Source organism: Bos grunniens, chromosome 16, assembly GCF_055505025.1.
Source record: "Bos grunniens cultivar Pamir isolate PY7600 chromosome 16, Bosgru_T2T1.0, whole genome shotgun sequence".
Taxonomy (NCBI): Eukaryota; Metazoa; Chordata; class Mammalia; order Artiodactyla; family Bovidae; genus Bos; species Bos grunniens.
This window is the reverse complement of record NC_141180.1, coordinates 50,223,471-50,245,238: the sequence shown is the minus strand read 5'-3', so window position 1 is coordinate 50,245,238 and position 21,768 is coordinate 50,223,471. Positions and strand designations below refer to the sequence as shown.

Below are 21,768 nucleotides of genomic sequence, written 5' to 3'. Positions count from 1 at the left end.
GTTTATAAAAGACGTGTAGCTTGTTACCTTAATTTTACCAGCTGAAGTTCTGTGTCTGTTAGTTCAGGGGCTGGCCACATCTTTAGAAAAAGGTACTGAGATTGAGTAGCAGTTTATCCTAGGACATGTGAGAGGATGGGTATGTGTGCCTCTGACTGAGGGTTGTGGAGAGCCTATCTTGGTTGTTCCTGCTTATACTTGGCCATGATCGAGGCCAGGAAAGGGAATGAGATGGCTTCTAGCAGCCATTGTTGCTGTTAAAAAAAAAATCTGATGGAACTTGTATCACATGGGTGCTTTTGTGTTTGATGGAAATAGATACATGACTAATTAATCTGTAAAGTGATAAAAAGTGCCTGGTACCTGCCTGTAACTTTGAGGATTGGGTCGGTGAGGAGGACTGCCATGCCTACACATAATAGCCTCAAGTGAGACCGTCAGTATAGCGGTTGTTTGTCCTGGCCTGACCCAGAGCGTCATGTCACCTTTCATGGCAAACTGAAAAGAGTCAGTTGCACAGTCATGTCCGACTCTTTGTGACCCCATGGACTGTAGCCCGCCAGACTCCTCTGTCCATGGAATTCTCCGGGCAAGAATATTAGAGTGGATTGCCATTTCCTTCTCCAGGGGATCTTCCGACTCTGGGATCAAACTCGGGTCTCCTGCATTGCAGGCAGACTCTTTCCCCTTTGAGCCACCAGGGAAGCCTGGATTCTCATGGCAAACTGAGAATCACTTTAATGAAAGATGTTAAGGAAGTGTTTTAAGCTTCTCAGAGAAGAGATGACATACTGATCTGAAGGTCCTTGGAGCACTTATTTATTAACTAAAAACATATTTATTTATTTATGTGTGGCTGTGCTGGGTCTTTGTTGCTGCGTGCAGGCTTTCTCTAATTACGGTGGCGGGGGCTACTCTCATTGTGGTGCTCAGGCTTCTCATTGCAGCGGCTTGTCTTGTTGCGAAGCACAGGCTGTGGGCGCTCGGACTTCCCTAGTTGCAGCGTGTGGGCTCAGTAGTTGCGGTTCCTGGGCTCTAGGGCGCATGGGCTCAGTAGTGTGGATCACCGGCTTAGTTGCCCCGTGGCATGTGGGATCCTCTTGGACCAGGGATCAAACCTGTGTCTTCCTCATTGGCAAGCAGACTCTTAACCACTAGACCACCAGGGAAATCGTGGAGCTGATTTATTACGTTCATAATCTTTGTGTAGCAAGGCTTCCCTGTTGGTTCTTTTTAAAATTGAAATTTAAAGAGATCCTTTAAAAAACAAAACAATGAAAAACCTTCCTTGGATTGCATTGAAATTTGCTTTTAATTTATCAGAAAGACCCAAAATAGCAGAATGGAAGGGCTTAGGAGAGGATTGATGGCTATATTTTCTGTGAATGCTCATTGCCAGTAAAATTTATTTTTGCTCTGCAGTGCCATCTTATAAGAGAGCTGATGCGAGAGCCAAAGTTGTATGAGAGAGCATAAACGCATACCTCCTGCTTTCTCTTAGACTAGGAACTGACAGTTATGTCCAAATAGGTAGTTTATAAGTCTTACCTTGCTAAGATTTGGGAAACACATTTTAATACAGTGAAAAATGTGTTGCTTATTGTTGAAGCTGGTTGATGAATACATGAAGGTGCATCATACTTTACTTCTTTGTATGTTTTAATATTTTATTGTACAGAATGTTCAGTTAAAAACACTGTAAATATGTGACAGAAAATCTCACATGGAGTCTTAGGAGCTAGACTTCTAAATCTTATTAAAAACAAATGAGGAGACTTAAACTTCCGGCAATGCTTACATATGTATATTCTCAAGAAGGCCGAGTCCAGCAAGGGTTATGGCAGCGGGAATAGTTTCTGATCCACCTGGCACTAACCAGTTTATTCACTATTTAGCAAGATATTTATTTAAAGCCTTCTACTTGTCAGTCATTGCTCTAAGTACTGAGCAACAGCAGGGGACAAAACTGACAAAAATCCCTGGGTTGTTCTTGACACATGCCAAGCGCATTACACGTATTTTCACACCTTACCCACAGCGCCCAGTGCAATGCTAGATGGTGAGGTACACCTTCAGTGAAAGTGTGTTCAGTGAATAACTGTATAGAATAAGTGTGGTTTTTATTCCCATTTGACAGTTGAGGTCACTAAGGCTTAAAAGAGGTTACTAAAGTCACACAGCTGTTAATGACGGAGCTAGATCTTAAACTCAGGTCCTTGTGACCTCAGGTCCATGCTGTGAATCCTGACCTTGTACTGCCTCCAGGACAGAGGATAGGCGTCTACAACTGAGCACTTGCATGTCCATAGACGCTTTCTCACCCATTATCACTTTTGTACAGACGAGCCTTAGTATCTAGGTGAGTGTGTTGTTGTTTAAAGTCGTGCCTGACTTTTTTGTGACCCCATGGACTATAGCCCGCCAGGCTCCTCTGACCATGGGGTTTCCCAGGCAAGGATACTGGAGTGGGTTGCTGTTTTTTTTCTCCAACCTATGGATCAAACCTGAGTCTCCTGCATTGGCAGACGGCTGTTTTACCTCTGAGCCACCAGAAAAGCCCTCAGGGTGAATATCCTGAGATGCAATTACATTAAATCTCCTATCACTTAAAACATCAGCTATTAGATATTCTTATTGTGGTTTAAGTTGGTTTATTTTTCTTGTTTTAAATTGTCCTTATCTTTAGTCTTAATCCCTCTTATAATGTTTGGTAAAATATTACTCTAGCACTATGCTCTCATAGTGGGTCTTCAACAGATGTTTTTTAGAATGAAAACCTGGGAGGACCTAATAGCTAGTTTTCTCAGTCATCTTTGTCCTCAACTACATATGTATGTGTGTTTACTTGAGATTCACCTTTATGTTTTTCCCATCCAGTTAGTTGATATTTGATAATTGGTTGTCTTACTACCAATACTGTAGATGTAGGTGGCGTTTGTGATACACTATAGGTATTGCTTTTGAAGTGTGGTGTTGGAGAAGACTCTTGAGAGTCCCTTGGACTGCAAGGAGATCCAACCAGTCCATTTTGAAGGAGATCAGCCCTGGGATTTCTTTGAAAGGAATGATGCTAAAGCTGAAACTCCAGTACTCTGGCCACCTCATGCGAAGAGTTGACTCATTGGAAAAGACTCTGATGCTGGGAGGGATTGGGGGCAGGAGGAGAAGGGGACGACAGAGGATGAGATGGCTGGATGGCATCGCTGACTCGATGGACGTGAGTCTGAGTGAACTCCGGGAGTTGGTGATGGACAGGGAGGCCTGGCATGCTGCAATTCATGGGGTCGCAAAGAGTCGGACACGACTGAGTGACTGATCTGATCTGATAGGTATAGGCTTTTTAAAATTAAAGATCCACTGGGTGTGTGAGAAGTACTTGTTTTCTCTGTTAAGCAATTAAAAACTCTACATTAAAGATGCAATCTGGGTCAGAGGAGGTATCATGGGCTTTGCAGTCAGATAGAGCTGAACTTATTCATTTTTTTTCAGTTATTGTGTGACCTTCGACAAGTTGCATAAATTCCGTGAAGTTTAACTTTCTCTTTTATAATATAAAGGGTTCTATAATATCTGCTGCAATAATAATTATGTGAGTGCTTACTATATGAAAAACCAAGAATTATGGCATAGCAAGTTTAGATAAACCTGCCCTTAGGTCACACAGTCACTAAGAGTGGATGTAAACCCAGAATAGAAATCCGGATCTGCCTAATTGCCAAATTTGTACCTATTTGCTGGTAGGAAAGCCATATAAATAGTCCCTTCTACCCATTTTTTCAAGTAGTTTCTCTACGTTTCAAAAAGAACATTAGAATATATTTATGTTGAAAGATGATTTTAAAAGGCAGCACTTTTTTTTTTCAGTACTCTTTTTTTTTTTTAAACTTTACATAATTGTATTAGTTTTGCCAAATAAAGGTACCTGTTGGAGAAAGTTCTAGACCAGATTTTAATTTCAAAGTCTAATAAGTTCCTTGATTATATTTATTCAAATATTACATAAAGAGGAAAAATAGAGTGCATGAACATGGAAAACCCTGGGTAGTCCTCAAGAGAGACAAGATAATTTTTAGAAATGGCTTGATTTTGAGAAAGAGAAATGAGGTTTAAGTATATTAGGAATTAACCATATTTTAATGTTGGTCTAGTTTCAAACAAGTAAGTCTATTTCAGTTCGTGTCAGAGGTGTCTTTAAGTGTAAGGACTTGAAGCGTGTTGTTTTTAGTAGACAAACATGACTAATTGGAACAATGTCTTTTTGTAATCCCACCTTTAAAAAGTTGCTGAGCAGGAGAAATCCAGAGACAAGCTGTCTTTGAAGCTTTTTGTGGCATATTTGAGAATTGAGTAGTCAAGAGCTTTGTGTCTTAATGATGTGTCTGCTTTTATGTGTAATGTTCAGTCAAATGCCAAGTTGTAAAAGCTTGTCTACCTCCCCACTCCCCCTAATCAAAAAAAAAAAGTTGTTTTTCTTCTGTATATTTGCATGGGAATAGGAGAAATAGGCTTTCGTCCTAAGAATAGAAAAAAAGACATTGCCCAAATCAAGTGTATTTTAGTTGGGTCTAGAACTTCATTGTAAATTGAAACTCTTCACATAGACTGAAAACAACACCTTGATTAAGTACTTAAAGTTAGGATATAAATGCCTTTTTGCTTAGGTCACTGGATCCTAAGTTAAATATCATCCTCTTCTAGTATATAGTTGGGTAGCAGAGTGAAGTGATCTAGAATTTATTACTAAAAGTGTGGTCTGTGGACCAGCAGCGTTGGTGCCTTTTGGAAATGTAAAATGTCAGACCCAGCCCTTAGCCAGCTTAATCAAAGTGTTCGGGTGATTTGTGTGTGTCTCAGAGTCTGAGAAGCACCAGTTGAACATGAGCTATGGACATAAATCTGACACTTTCTAATGTTGTGACATTGGGCAAGTTATTTAACCTCCTGAGTTTCAGTTTCCTTATTTGTAGAACAGAGATAATAATGGTATATGTACAGTGCTTAGAGGAATGGAGTTCACAGGAAGTGCTTCGTTAGAATTAGCAAGGTATTTTTAAGGTGTAGGGTACACTATGTGCAGCACATGAGTAATTACAGAGTAAAATGCCAATGTTTGTTACCATGTACCCATTATTAATTTATTGGTAAAGGTATTAAAAATAGCTTTAGGATCATATACTAGTATTATCTTTCTGTATCAGTGTTACTTGTCATGGAATAGCAAAGTGAAAAGTAGATAACTTACAACTTTTGAGCATGAATAAAATCAATTTAAGTACAAATTCACAGTAAGAACTTTAATCATCCCATAAATCACCAGGAGGTTGTAGTTGAGGATTTGACCATCTTTGCCAAAAGTACCAAAGGCAACACCTTAAGGTTATCATAGGGCTGTTTTCTTTCTACCTGAATTGCCTCATAAAACTGTACCTTCTTAGAAAGAGGGTGGAAGAAAGGAAGGGGGAGAATGACCTGCAGACTCGCTTCCTCCCCCCACCTCTTCCTGTCTACCTTCTTTTCTCCATTAACCTCTAAGAGTTGTTGACTTGTGCTTTAGATGTTGGAATCCTCTGTACATATTAGAGAAGAAAAAGCCTAGTGCCTACATTTTATAATCCTATATGTAGAATTAAGTTTTGCTGTTAATAATTATTTAATATTAGTTTTTAAAAAGACTAGTCAAGCCGAATTTCTGTAAGAACTGTGTAAAATGTATGTCTGTCTTGTCTGTGGAGGAAAACTACAGACTGCAAAGTTTAAAAGCTGAAAGTGCCCCTTGAGGTCTGTCCTGATGGGGCTTTATCTGTAAACCTACATTGTTGGAAATGCTTCGTAGAGTAACTGTGTGGTTTCCTTTACTCATACAACTGTTAGGTCAGTGGGAAAGAATTATAAGACAGAGCTGCCAAATAAACTATGAAAAACGTAATAGGCAAACTTTTAAAATCTTAGATATGGGCATATCCCAACAATCTGTACTGTTCTAAGGTGTGATAGCTTAGGAGTGAATATGATTTGAATTTAATATATTTTTAAAGAGTGTCAGATTCAGAACTAGCAGATCTATCTCCTGACCCTAACCATGGTCCTAAAGTAAATTGCTTCAGGAAATTGGATCCCAAAGATTACAATCTTTTTCCTTAGGTGGGAAATTTTGAAGTGTGTCTGTATTCCACTGGAGATCAAAGAGATGAAAGAATTTTGTGCTGATTGACGTGACAGCTGTGGATTGAGCAAAACTTCTTTTTGAAAGGGCTGTCTTATCTTGAAGATTATGACTTTGGAGGAACTAAGGTGAAGCAGTAGAAAGATCAGAACATGTGCAATTCTTTAAAAATTTATTGGCTTAAATAAAAATTTGGCATGTGTTATGCATAATTAAAAAACCCTTTACACTTTGTGCAAAAAAAAAAAAAAAAGCTGAAAGTGCCCTGATATAGAATTAGAATATTTTGTATTTTATTTCACTTTATTTAGGTGTTAAAAGTGATTAAGCATATATAGAATTAGGTTGGGCTTCCCTGGTGGTTCAAATGGTAAAGAATCTGCCTGCATTGCAGGACACCTGGGTTTGATCCCTGGGTTGGAAAGATCCCCTGGAAGAGGGCACAGCAACCCACTGCAGTATTCATTCCTGGAGAATCCCATGGACAGAGGAGCCTGGCGGGTTACAGTCCATGGGGTTGCAAAGGACACAGTTGAGCAACTGACACTTTCACTTTTTTTTTTTTTTAGGAGTAGGTTACAAATAAATCTTGGGAACTTTTGGTAGGCCTATGGTATACTGAGTTTGATGGCCCTACAGATTTTTTTGTTTTGTTTTGAATATCAAAACCTCAGCCTTAGTGATAGACCATTGGGAAAAAATGACTTTGGTGTATGGCAACAGTTGGCTTCCACAGGATTAGGCAACAGAGGCCCACTTAGTCTCTTGGCATCACTGAATGACCCCAGGCTTTCCCCTGAGGGGCAGGACCTGCCTCTCTGCAGTTTATGACATGGATGTGTTACCCCAGGAAAGAACTCTGAAGGGACTGAGCCATTTGTGTCCAGCTTCCCAAACTCCCCAGTCATGTAAGTCATAAATGGGTCTTGGGCTTTCAGTCCGTAGTGTCTATCTGCTATTTTAGTACAGAAAAATGTTTCTTGAACCTTACAAGACCTATTACAAAGTAATGTCCTGAGCCAAAAGCAAGTGAAGTTGTAAAACAATGTTTTTAGAAAAATGGTTCTGAAATAAGCCTGGAGTAGTGATTTATAGAGCTAGTCATAAAAGATTTTTCTTCCCTGAGATGAACAGAATACCCATCAACAAAAGTAATAAGGAGCCAAGATACTTTCTTTAGTTTAAAAAAATAGGTATAAAAAATAAATAGTACCATAATAAATCAGATTTACTATGAATATATTCTAGACCCAGACTACTAAAGTAGTCTCCAAGATATAAAGCAAGTTAGACTTAGTGTACTGATTTTCCTTATTACCAGAACCTAAGCAGTGTAAAAGGATTAACTAAAGCATTAAGATACATGCTAATTAAGGGAATGGAAAAGCTTAAGAAGAGGAGACCAGATTGACAAGAAACTCTTATTTGTCCCTTTAGTAATAATCAAGCTGTAAGAAAACATGGGAAATCTTTAAATAGAACTGTTTCATTTTCTCCATTCAATTAAACAATAAATATTGTCAACTGTTCCTTCAGTGTGTAACTTGAATTTGAACGTTTCTCTTTATTTGCACAGCAGCCAACATTGTCTAAACAAACACACATGCACACATACACACACAAACACAAGCTTGTTTATTTCTGTGCAGCTGTATCTACCTAAGTGTACACACATACGCTGTGTGTGTGTATGTGTTTTAAGGGAAAAAATGGCCTGACTAAACTACATGTACTACAGTTGGGTTTTGGAGAAGTAAACCTAAAACAGTTCTTTTTGTTCTGGCCCAGACTTGGTTATTCATCTTAGAGCAGAAGCAGGGAGCATTAAAACACATAGAAGTGGTTATATCATCAACGAAGAGCGAGTCCATGGTATACAGGCCTCTGTATTAGCTTTATTGGGTGTACAAAAATCATGATTTTGATCTCTTAGATCAGAAATGTCGGATATGTGTCATGCATGCTAGCACTCCTTTCTGCCTGAGTAGACTTGACTAACTTCCTGTGGTATTGTGGAATTGGCTTCTAGTCCCTCTTAATACCTTTCTCTTCCTAGCAGGCCATTATCATCTGATTATAGATTGTAACATGAAGCCCTTTCAAACTTATTATATAAGTGAGGGCCCTGGGCAGTGTCATCTCCTAAGGCTTCACATACCATCTCACTGTGTTTAGGGCTCTGAAACCTTTATGGCTTTGATCCTAGTTACAGTAGTTAAACTCTAGACTCTCTCCTCTGCAGTGGGCAGCAGCTGAAATCTCTGTTCATTTCTGTTAGCTTTATTTTAGCTGCTTGCATCTTGCTCTGCTCAGTTGCTCAGTGATGTCCAACTCTTTGCCACCCCATGAACTGTAGCCCATGAGGCTCTTCTGTCATGGTTTTTCCCAGGCAAGAATACTGGAGAGAGTTGCTATTTCCTTTTCCAGGAGATCTTCCTGACCCAGGGATTGAGCCTGCGTCTCTTGCATCTCCTACTTTGGCAGGTGGGTTCTTTACCACTAGTACCACCTGAGAAGCCCGCATCTTGCCCTGCTGCTGCTGCTAAGTCGCTTGAGTCGTGTCCGACTCTGTGCGACCCCATAGACGGCGGCCCACCAGGCTCCCCCGTCCCTGGGATTCTCCAGGCAAGAACACTGGAGTGGGTTGCCATTGCCTTCTCTGGCATCTTGCCCTATCCGTGTGTAATTTTTTAGTGTCAGCCAAAAATTTTGGTAGATTTCATACTTAGAAACTGGGGGACATGTGCTCTTCTCTTTGAGTCTCTCCTTTTTCGTTTCTTCCCTTCATTTGCTAGCTGTTTTAGATGCCCCAAACTCTGGTTTTTCAAGCCAGTAATTTAAGTCTGTGACTTTTTTATCTTAATTTTAGCTGTCCCGCATAGCATAAACTGGGACCTGCCTTCAGAATAAAGGTCATTCAAACCAACCACCCAACCTGGAGAAGGACTATTCCCTTCTTCCAAGTATAACCCCCGACTCCCTCTCTACCCACACTTTTGTCTTCTCCTGTGATTTTCTCTCTGCTTTTGGTAGCTCTCCAGTGCCTTTGGTAGTTGATTTTTTAATATTTTTCCCAGAGTTTATAGTTGTCGTGGGCAGGAGGATTGCCGCATACAGGAGCAATTGCCCATGCCTTCTTTGTTCTTTCCTTTTCTATGTAATTTATTTATTTTGGTCGCCCTGGTCTTCGTTGCTGTGTGTGGGCTCTCTTCAGTTGTGGGGAGTGGGGGCTCCTCTCTGGTGCGCTGGCTCCCTATTACGGTGGCTTCTCTTGTGGCGCACAGGCTTTGGTTGTGGGGAGTGGGGGCTCCTCTCTGGTGCGCTGGCTCCCTATTACGGTGGCTTCTCTTGTGGAGCACAGGCTCTAGGTGCAGGGGCTTCAGTAGTGGCAGTGCATGGACTCAGTTGCCAGGTGGCATGTGGCATCCTCCTGGACCAGGGATCGAACCCGTTTCCCCTGCATTGGCAGGTGGACTCCTATCCACTGTGCCACCAGAGAAGTCCCCTGTTCTTTCCTTTTTTAAAAAATTGAGATGTAGCTAAAATACCATAATTTATTTATTTCCAATACTGCTTCAGTTATATTGGACTGAAGCTCTGTAACCATTATGTAGTAACTCTCCTCTTTCTTCCCCAGCCCCTGGTAACCTTGAATCTAATTCCTGTTTCTATGAATTTGCCTCTGCTAGATATTTCATGTAAGTGGAATCATATAATACGTGGCCTTTTATGACTGGCTTCTTTCACTTAGGTATAATGTTTTCAGGGTTCATCCATGTGGTTGCATATCTTAACTTTGTTCCTTTCTTTGGCTGAATAATACTCTATTGTATGTATATATTTCATTTTGATTAGCCATTTATCTATTGATGGACATTGTTCCAACCTGTTGGCTATAATATATAAATAATGTTGCTGTGAACATTCACAATGTAAATTTTTGTGTGGACATTATCATTTTTCTTAGGAATATATGTAGGACTATATTCCTGTGTAGGAATATGTGTTTTTTTTTTTTTTATGTGTGTTTAATTTCTGAATCATGTATGTTTAATCATTTGAGGAACTGCCAGACTGTTGCCCCATGTGGCTTACCAACACATGTGGAGGGTTCTCATTTCTCCACATCCTTGCCAACATCTGTAGTCTGTGTTTTGGTTGTAGCCATCACGGTGGGTTAGAAGTGTATTTCCTTGTGGTTTTAATTTGCATTTCCCCGATGGCTAATGTCTCCCTTATTCTTAAAATACCTAAGTCTCTTGACTTGTATGTAATACCACACTTTCTTGGTTTCCCGATTATCTCATTATCTACTTCTTAGTCTCATTTGTTGATTCTGCCTCTTCTGCCTGCCCTTGAAAAATGGAGTTCCTCAGGTACAATCTGGGTCTTCTTGTCTTTCTGAACATTTTTCTTAGGGAACTTTGTTCAGTCTCATGCATTTCGATATCTTCTGTAGTAGAGGCAGTCCTTCTAGGTCTTCATTTTCCTTGACTTTTAGATATGATATCATGCGCCTCCCTTAAGATGACCACCAAGTGACCGGCCAAATTAAAATCTGTGGTTCTAAAATTGTGAGCAGTTTGCTTTTGATTTTCTAAGTGTTAGTTTGAACTTTAGATGAGTGTGTATGTTGGTGTTGGGGATAGAGAGGGAAGCTTTTGAACACCCTTGTTGGCAGCTGGAAATTCTGAGGATTTTTTTGGAGCACCTGGGAATTTGCTCACCTGCTGCTAAGACCTCCTCACTGTGTAGAAGAGCTGTTTCTCATCTGACCAGAAGAGGCTCAAGGAGTCAGTGTCATAGGTGACTGACAGGTTGCTGAGATGGTGGCCTGCTTTCCTCCCTTTTGTATAGGTTTTAGGTGGCTCAGATGGTAAAGCGTCTGTCTACAATGTGGGAGACCCGGGTTTGATCCCTGGCTTGGGAAGATCCCTTGCAGAAGGAAATGGTAATCCACTCCAGTACTATTGCCCGGAAAATCCCATGGACAGAGGAGCCTGGTAGGCTACAGTCCATGGGGTCGAAAAGAGTCGAACACAACTGAGCGACTTCACGTACATTCACGTTACTGCTTAGTGAGATTGTGGGTCATTCCTTCTTACCAGGAATCTCACTTTCTTCTCCTTTTGGGTTAAGGACAGGTGGGAGTCAATAATAAGTAAATTTTTATATTCAGTCTGCAAGTGTTCTTTGTCATTTTGTGATACCAAAGGTGAGCCTGAGATAATCTATTACTAAGTTTATGTGTGTATGTGTGCTCAGTCATGTCCGACTCTTTGCAACCACGTGGATTGTAGCCTGCCAGCTCTGCTGTCCATGGGATTTCCCAGGCATGAACACTGAGGTGGGTTGCCATGCCATCCTCCAGGGGATCTTCCCAACCCAGGGATTGAACCTGAACCCACGACTCCTGTGTCTCCTGCATTGCAGGCGGATTCTTGGCTGCTGAGCCATTGGGGAAGCCTGAGAAACATCTATTACCAAGTTTACACCCAAATTTATAAGCCTGAGACAGATTTGTTGTTCATATGCTAAGTTGTGTCCCACTCTTTGCAACCCCATGGACTTCAGTTCGCCAGGCTTCCCTGTCCTTCACTATCCTAGAGTTTGTTCAAACTCATGTCTATTGAGTTGGTGATGCTATCCAACCATCTCATCCAATGTTGCCCTCTTCTCCTCCTGCCCTAAATCTTTCCCAGCATAAGGGTCTGTTCCAGTGAGTCAGCTCTTTGCATCAGGTGGTCAAAGTATTGGAGCTTCAGCTTCAGCATCAGTCCTTCCAATGAATATTCAGGTTGATTTCCTTTAGAATTGACTGACTGTCTCTTAAAACATGTCTCCAGTTCCTACCTCTATCCTCAGCTCCAGGAGACTACCTGTAGGGCAGTGAAATGTCAGGATGACTGCTTATAATATGCATTTGGTTCAAATTAGAAGAGAATTTGTTTTCTAATCTAAGCTATAGATAGGGTGAGTAAAAAGTGCACAAAAAACATAAAACAAATTTCAAAGGGGGAAATAGTGCAATAGATTCTGATCTAAATATCAATCAAATTAAAACTTGGTATGCTTTGGAGCAACTGGTCATAGCCAGAAAGGGTATTGTATTGTGGCATTCGGAGCTTATAATGCTTATAATATGCATTTGGTTCAAATTAGAAGAGAATTTGTTTTCTAATCTAAGCTATAGATAGGGTGAGTAAAAAGTGCACAAAAAACATAAAACAAATTTCAAAGGGGGAAATAGTGCAATAAATTCTGATCTAAATATCAATCAAATTAAAACTTGGTACGCTTTGGAGCAACTGGTCATAGCCAGAAAGGGTATTGTATTGTGGCATTCGGAGCATTCTTTTTCTAGTAGCAAAAGGGTCATGACCTTATAAGCATAGAGAACAAAATGTGTAGGGAAAGAGCAAATCAGCCAACATGGCATGGTCAGCTTCCCTTGCCCCACGTTTTGTAAATGATTACGTAACAGCTGAGATCACTTATAGCGCTGTGCACGCACGTCATGAGGTACTCGCTTGGCCACGGGCAGCTTTTTGTTCTGTAAGCATATGTAAGCTCCGCCAGGAAAGCCCTTGTGGGTGTTTTGTGTTAGGTTATATTATGGCTGCTGCTACAGCTGTTGTGCCAGCCCGGAGAGAATAAACATGTCTGCAATTCCTATGGCTCCTCGAATTTTCTTCCAGCTTCTTCTTAGCTCATGTCTTGTCTACTATGGACTCAGTGAACAGTGTGCACAGTGAGATACAGTGAGAGAAGTGTAATCTTAACGTGCCATTTGACCTGTTGTTGAGCAATGTCCTTTATTGGTTTTTACCTTTAGAGTCATCCTTTAGACCAGTGGTCTTCAGAGTTGAGTCCCTGGACCAGAAGCATCCCTGGGAACTTGAACTGCAAAGATTCAGGCCACATCTCAGATCTGTAGAATCAGAAACTCACCAGGTGAAGTCCAAGTCTTGTGTTTTAACATGTTCTCCAGGTGATTCTGATTCACATTGCAGTTTAAGAACCACTGCTATGGACAATGCATGAAAGACACATAAAATTATGGCTATATAATGGAATGTGAATTTTATTTTATTTAAAAAAATATGTATTTATTTGGCTGCACCAGGTCTTAGTTTCCTTTATGCAGAATCTAATTCTCTGACCAAGGATAGAACCCAGGGCCCCTGCATCGGAAGCATGGAGTCCAGCCACTTAGCCAAGGAAGTCCCTGGAATGTGAATTTTAAATCTTAACAATGTAGGACAAGAATAAAGCAGAGCTGAGGGAAGTTGGAAGGAGATGTAGAAGAATGGGTACAGGTTCTGATAGTCTTGTTTTGTGAAGGAGTCATCAAAGTATTTTGTATTTGATAGAACAAAAAAGAAATTGGTAGTATATCTAAAAAGTAACGAACTAAAATTAGTGATATACATTGAGAGGAATAGAGAGGGTGTTTATGGCAAGTGTAAGTTAACTAAAGCATCAGTCCTATCAGATGTATCTCATAGATACCTGTAGGTGATAAATTAAGCTGCTGCTGCTAAGTCGCTTCAGTCGTGTCCGACTCTGTACGACCCCATAGATGGCAGCCCACCAGGCTCTCCTGTCCCTGGGATTCTCCAGGCCAGAACACTGGAGTGGGTTGCCATTTCCTTCCCCAATGCATGAAAGTGAAAAGTGAAAGTGAAGTCGCTCAGTCGTGTCCGACTTTAGCGACCCCATGGACTGCAGCCTACCAGGCTCCTCCGTCCATGGAATATTCCAGGCAAGAGTACTGGAGTGGGGTGCCATTGCCTTCTCTGAGGTGATAAATGAAGAAATATTGGTAAAAGTGAATTATTTAGAAAATTAAGAGTAACTGCAGGAAAACCCCTAAAATGAAATGGTTAAATATGATTGCCTTTAGGAACAGGAGAACGGAACCCTTGGTCCTCCTTGATTTTTTTAACCATATGCTATATATTACTTTGATTACAAATTTAAAGACAAAAGAAAACATGCTTCAATTGTGGAGGAGTATCCACTCATTAAATTGCAGAAAGGGTTGCCTGTCACTGTTCTGAGCTCTTTTTCATATGGTTGAAAGCCTCTGATTCTTGTAATTACACATGGCACTTCTGTTTGAGTGTTAGATGAGTGGGTTTGTAGAGGTGTGGTGTGTGTGTTTTTGTGAGGCTCCTGTGGCTTGTGCTGGGTCATTAATCTTTAGTTTATATTCTTCCCATGTTTTTTTTTTTTATTATTATTACTTAAAGAGCATCAAAATCATTGGAAAACAAAAATCAGGCATTTTAGTTCAATGCTTACATATTTTTATAGAATCATCCATAGCATAAGACTTCATAAGTAACAACTTAAGCTTCTATTTCCCAAGATAGGTCTGAATGTTTTCCACTTTCTATATTTGAATTGGGCTTCCTGCTAACTAGCTTTTAAAGGTTAATGAGATTAAGAGCCAAATTTGGTGCCTGTGCAGTTCTTAACCTAGTTGACTTTATGAGCTGTCTTCCTCCATTTTTATGGAACTTCTTTTATATCCAAATGTAATGATCTATTTATAGATAAGAGATAAAGTGTTTTAATCTTACTCAGGGGATCCCTGATGAGCCCCAAATGAAATCCAAGTGAAACAATAAGCTGAGCTCCAGTGCATTATCCTTATGCTAGCTGAAGCTTTAATCCTCTCATAAAATATTTATCTATGCTTTTTATCACAGATACAAAGATCTTTTCCATCGGAAGGTATATTTTATTAGTTTGCTAATTATGGCTGAAATGAAAGACAAAGTGTGAATGCATTCTTAGTTTTAAATATGTTTTTAAATTGGTTAAACCACTTAAAAAGCTTTATTTTGGAATAATTTTAATATTATAGAAGAGCGAAGAAATAGTACAGAAGACTCACATGTCTGTTATCCAAATTCAGCAAATTTTAACTTTTTGCTACATTCAGTTTAGTTCAGTTGCTCAGTCGTGTCCGACTCTTTGCGACCCCATGAATCGCAGCACGCCAGGCCTCCCTGTCCATCACCATCTCCCAGAGTTCAGTCAGACTCACGTCCATCGAGTCAGTGATGCCACCCAGCCATCTCATCCTCTGTCGTCCCCTTCTCCTCCTGCCCCCAACCCCTTCCAGCATCAGAGTCTTTTCCAATGAGTCAACTCTTCGCATGAGGTGGCCAAAGTACTAGAGTTTCAGCTTTAGCATCAGTCCTTCCAAAGAACACCCAGGGCTGATCTCCTTTAGAATGAACTGGTTGGATCTCCTTGCAGTCCAAGGGACTCTCAGGCGTCTTCTCCAACACCACAGTTTAAAAGCATCAGTTCTTCGGCACTCAGCTTTCTTCACAGTCCAACTCTCACATCCTTACATGACCACAGGAAAAACCATAGCCTTGACTAGACGGACCTTTATTGGCAAAGTAATGTCTCTGCTTTTGAATATGCTATCTAGGCTGGTCATAACTTTCCTTCCAAGGAGTAAGCATCTTTTAATTTCATGGCTGCAGTCACCATCTGTAGTGATTTTGGAGCCCCCCAAAATAAAGTCTGACACTGTTTCCACTGTTTCCCCATCTATTTCCCATGAAGTGATGGGACCAGATTAGGTTTATCATATTTGTTTTTTCCTCTGTCTATACTCACACTCACACACACACACACACACACACACAGGCACACACTACTTTTTGAGAGTATGCTGCATACATAATGTCTCTTTTACTTAACACTTTATTGTGTCTTTCTGAAGAACAGCAATATTCTCTTATATCACCACTGTATACTCAATAAAATCAAGAAAACTTAACATTCACACAATACTTGTATCTTTAGTCCATATTGCCAATTTTTTCAATTGTTCTAATAATGTCCTTTGTGTGTTTTTCCCCTTCCCATTCAAGATCCAGGCTAGAATTGCTTGTGTTTGTTATTGCTTGGTAGTTTTCTTTAACCTGGAATATTCCTCAGCCTTTCTTAGTCTTATGACATTAATATTTTTATGATGTTAATATTTTGGAATACTATTTTGGAATAGTACATTGCTAAAACAGGGTTTGTCTGGTGTTTCCTCATGGTGAGACTTGGGTTATTCACCCCTAGCCAGAGGGCGACATAAACGATGTGTTCTCCCCGTCTCATGTCAGGAGGCACACAATGTCCATGTGCTCCTCACTGATAAAATTTTGATCACCTGGTCAAGGTACTGCCTAGGTTAAGTAGTTACGATTTTCCCCTTTGTAACTTGTAAGCCAGTTTGTGGGGAAGATACTTTGAGACCATGGAAACATCTAATCCTCATCTTTTTTTTTTTTTCTGCATATGTTTAGCATCTCTTTATGATTGGTTCTTGCCTGAACCAAAATTTACTGTGATGGTTGTAAAATAACGATTTTTATTTTTATTTATTTATTCAAATCTAAACTTATTTATTTTAATTAGAGGCTAATTACTTTACAATATTGTATTGGTTTTGCCATACATCAACATGATTCCTTTTACTCCCTCCATATTTATGAATGTTTATTCTCTTCAAAGGAAGAGCCCCCCCTTCTTAATTACTTATTATCTGTTGATAACAGTATGATAGGTTCAAAAAAATAAAAAGCTGATTTTATTCAGTGAGTTACAATCCATCATTGTTCTTTTTGCTTAGATGTTTAAGTTATAAAAGATTTGACTAAAAGAGCCCCTTAAATCTGGCTCTTGTATTTTTGATCTGCCTCCATATTTTTTAAACACTCTTTTTCTCTGGTGCAACAGACTGTTTTAGGTTTGTCTAGTATATTCTCCCTCCTTGGATCAGCCATTTTTATGAATTCCTTTAGCTTCTTTTTTTAAAAAAAAATTTCAATTTATTTTTAAACATGTTATTGAAGTATAGTTGGTTTACAATGTCAATTTCTTCTGTACAGCAAAGAATATGTGATTCAGTTACACATATATGTATCCTTTTTCACATTCTTTCTTTTATGGTTTATCACAGGATATTGAATGTAGTTCCCTATGCTATGCAGTAGGACCTTGCTTTTTATCCATCCTATATATAACAGCTTGCATCTGTCCTTTAGCTTCTTTTGATATCCTAACAACCACGTCTAGACTATGAGGTAGCGAAATTTACAATATTTAGGGCTTTTTCCACCAAGGGAAATTGTGGGAAGAGGAAAAAGACCCAGATTAAAGAAGTAGTTGGTAAGACTTCACCTGTTTTGGGAGGTGTGTTTGATAACGGAGGTGGTGACAGTGGAGAGCAGATGGCCAACAGCAGAGGCCACTCCAGTGGGTGGCCAAAGAGACTGGCCAAATGTGACCGTACTCCTGGTTCTTCATGGCATGTTTTATACTTGTCATACCAGGATTCCACAAGTTCCCTTCTGCTCTAGTGATGGACTGTGGAGGTACTGAATGGGCTAGTGGGTACTGGGTTTAGGATGGAAAGGCTGCCATGTGTAGTGACTTAGTGAGCAAAGGCAGATGACTGTGGTTGTGGACCATGGCAGTGTGTGGTAGCACAGTGTCCCAACAAGCCGTGTGGCAGGGGTAAGGGATGGAGAGAGGGATTAAGTACAAAGAAGCACCCCAAGAGAATTTGGGGAATGATAGAACTTTTCTGTCTATGCATTTTTGAAAAATTATAGAATTGTATATCAAAAGAGTGATTTTAATAAGGTATAAATTTTTTTAAAAGGCATGTTGGGTGTTTCTTGTCAAGGTAAAGAGAAGCCATTCTTCATTGTATAAAAACTCTAGTGTCAAACATTGTGCATCTCTTGGCCTAAATAGAGGAATGATACATTGATTCCCAATGTTTTAGTGATAGATGTCCTTCCAGTATCTCTTTCAAACTCTAGAACTTCTTCCATTAATTTATATTTTAGTATCAGCACTGAATCCCTATGCCAGAGCAAGAGTTCTTAGCAGGGTATTTGACACAATTCCAAAAGTAGATGCCGTCATATTTTGGTCATCTTCAGAGTGATGGCAGTGTCGAGTTCCTACAGGTGCATCACTTCCCAGGTTTGTGAATTAGTCCATTTTTCCTGAAGCAAGTCACGTTGTTGGAGAGAGGACCCAAATTATTTGGTAGAACACTGACTCCTGCTATCTCTGTTGGGTTTGATGAGATATATTTTGACAGGAATCCATCAACTGGTATTTGGTCACTTCCCCTCCTCCAGCTGTATTAATATATAGTTGAATATTGTGAAAGTTTAAAATGTACAATGTAATGATACGTGTATATATTGCAAAATGTTTACCACAGAAAGGTTAGTCAACATATCATTCACCTCATGTAATCACCATTTTTTGGTTGTTATTGAGGGCAGTTTTCCATCTTCTCCTTATTATTACCATCTTGAAGGATAGTAGCATCTGGAAAGCATAAATAAGAGGTTTCAGTTCAGTTCAGTCGCTCAGTCGTGTCCGAGGTTTAGCTGAGAGCTTTTCATTTTTTTAAATTTTCCCTGCATTTAGTGCTTCTCACTTTTGGGAAATTTGTTTCCTAAAGCAGGAAGATACACCAAATGACAATCTCAAATCCCTCAAGTCAAGCTAATAAAAGAGTATATAACAAAACTGTCATCGTTCTTTCTTTGCTTTAACATACCGGACCGAGTAAGACCTTACTTACAATAAATAAACATTCCCAATCTCTGCGGGGAGAAAAGGCCCCACAGGACAATATGTTAGTGGTAAGTCCAGGTTAACCATAACCAGTGGGCTGGAAAAACTGAAAATCTGGTAGACTGCTTCTTCAACCACCACCCTAAAGCCACACAAACTTTAGTTTAACCAGAAACCATCCAGGAGAGGAGGAGCTGTTCCCCCGACGTGGAACAGCCCATTTTCTAGCCTTGTGGGGATTTATGCTACTGAATATCATTTTTCTCTTGTGTTGTTATATCTTTCTCTCTTTACTGACTCATCCTTTCAAGCACTTAAATGTGTTACCTTGCCTTCCATCCCGGATAAAGTGGCACCCCTCTCCCTTAGCCTCTTGTCTCTCACGGCTACTTCCTGTATTATCTTCTCTTTTTCACAAGCACAAAAAGCTTCAAAAGCTGTGTTTACAATGGAAGACTCCACTTCAGTTTCATGTGTAGGTCCTCCTTGCCTCTAGTAGCCAAAGTTAAGATTTTAGGTCTTTTCAGCACCTGTTCCTAGGCCGTCTTTCAGGACACATTCTTCCTTATCCTCTGGTGATCTCGGGTATCGTTGCAATGAATTATAGACTAGCAGTTCCCCAAATTATAGTTTTAGTGTAAAGAGGCCTCTCTTTTGAGAGATCTGTATATTCAGCTGTCTGCTTGGTATTTCTTCCTAGATATCTCAGAGGTGAACATGTTTAAAATACTGTGTTCTCAGTCTTCTTAAATCATCTTTCCTCCACTTTATTTCAATTATTGTTGCCACCATTTTTGCCCTTGTGATGCCTTGGGAGGGATCTCTGACATTCTCTCTCTCTCTACCGCATCAGTCTGATAACCAGTGAATCCTACTGGTTTTAGCAATGAAGTATTTCTTTTTTGAACTTTTAAAATTTTTGGCAATGTTTCTTAAATAGATGTTTATCTCAGTGTTTCTACTGGCTTCACCCTAGTTGAAACCAGCATGCAACCATGCCATCACCTCTCATATAAACCAGTGTAGCAGATTCCTAATATGTCGCCTTGTATCCATTTTTATTCCCCTTCTAGCTGTTGTTCTTTTTTGTTTATTGGAGTATAACTGCTTTACAGTGTTGTGTTGGTTTCTGCTGTACAAAGAAGTGAATGAGCTGTATGTATACACGTATCCCCTCCCTCTTGAGGCTTCTTCCCGAGCCCCCATCCCACTGTCTAGGTCGTCACAGAGCACGGAGCTGAGTTCCCTGTGCTATACAGCAGCTTCCAACTAGCCAGCTACTTTACACATGAGGTAGTGTATGTACGTCACTGTTAACTGTCAATTTGACCCACCCTCTCCTTCTCCCCACCCCATTCCTGCGCTACCAATAGGTAGCTATTGTTCTTAATTTAGGGCTTAAAATCCGTCCCTGCCTGCATTCTCTCCCTCCCCCCCTCCACCTTGAGCCATTTCTTACCCTTTTCCTTTTCTTTCTTGTTCTAATCAAGTCCAGCTATCTTTATGGTCTGTATTACTAAATTTTGCTTGAATTCTCCTTCTTTCCCTACCTACTACCAATGTCAGAGTTTAGACCTCTATTATTTTACTTAAATGTCATCCCTGACACAGCCTCTTAAAGGTGTTTTTCACTACCTCCTGACTTCTTATATACCAGTCCAACCCCTCTTAACCACCAGAATAAGTTATCTGACATTTCTTTGGATCCTGATTTCCTATAACATCAAGACCCACTCAGTGGACATTAGTTTGAGCAAACTCCAGGAGATAGTGAAGGAGAGGGAAGCCTGGCATGCTGAAGTCCATGGGGTTGCAAAGAGTCAGACATGAGTTAGCCACTGAACAACAAGTCTAAACTCCTCAGTGTGTTTCTTTAGTCCTGCAGTCCTGATCATCCTCTCAACTCTGGGCTCATCTCCTGATTGTCTCTGCTCTGAACTTGTTTCAGCTAGACTGGGTTACCTGAAGCCACTTCTCCTGTCCCCCACCATTCCCAGCAAGCTGATTCTTCTCTCCAGGGCTGTACTCAAAATTCCAGGCTTCCCCTCACATCTGTACACAACACACACACACACATGTGTATGTGCACATCTCTCTATCCCCCTCTTTCCCCCCACCACAATCCAACTTGGCTACCTTCTAATCTCTGTTTTAGATTTACCTCCTTCATGGAATGGGACCCTTCCTTGCTCTGCCTACCATCTCACACTGCATTAGGTACCCCACTCTGTTACACTCTCCAAATTAAGTTACAGTTAGGCTTATGTGTTTGTTTCTTTTCTAAACAGTAAGTACCTTTATCTTTATGTCCTTAGAATTAGACACATGTATTTAGAATAAATGATAATGACCACATGAACATGAGTGTTCTGAGAGCTAAGAAGTATGTGCCACAGCAAAAATCAAATAATAGTACTTTTACTGTGTCAGAAAAAAATATGTTTGTGTGGATATTTTCTCAATTGTCATATTTTTCCATACATTTTTCTTAACTTTCAGTTACATACTACTTATTAGCAAAATTAATGAATAATTACGCTTCCCAGAAGACGCTAATGGTGAAGAATCCACCTGCCAAAGCAGGAGATGCAGGTTTGATCCCCAGGTTGGGAAGGTCCCCTGGAGTAGGCAGTGGCGACCCACCCCAGTATTCTTGCCTGGAAAATTCCACGAACAGAGGAGCCTGGCCAGCTAATGTCCACGGGGCTGAAAAGAGTTGGACATGACTGAGCAACTGAGCACACAATGACATATGTTTGAAAAAGCATGGAAATAGACTGCTATTATGCTTTGTATGACAGATTTTTGTTTTTCTACAGAAACATGCTTATGACATGATCACTTTCTGCCATTAAAATTGTCCTAAGTTTTTATGATGAATGTTAAAAAAATTTTGTTGAAGTATAATTGATTTATAATATTGTATTAATTTCTGCTGTATAGCAAAGTGATTCACTTACCAGTGCAGTTCAGTTGCT

The 21,768-nt window shown here is 40.1% G+C and overlaps 1 protein-coding gene and 1 non-coding gene across 21 annotated transcripts in view; both read left to right on the top strand.

Moving 5' to 3' along the window:
• The window catches only part of SMYD3 (SET and MYND domain containing 3), a 745,976-nt gene that overhangs the window by 28,954 nt on the left and 695,254 nt on the right, over positions 1 to 21,768 (top strand). The gene's annotated exons all lie outside the window — the stretch shown is intronic.
• Positions 5,773 to 5,899, top strand: LOC147356794 (small nucleolar RNA SNORA18). The gene has a single exon (XR_015143871.1). It is a non-coding gene; the product is annotated as a small nucleolar RNA SNORA18 (small nucleolar RNA).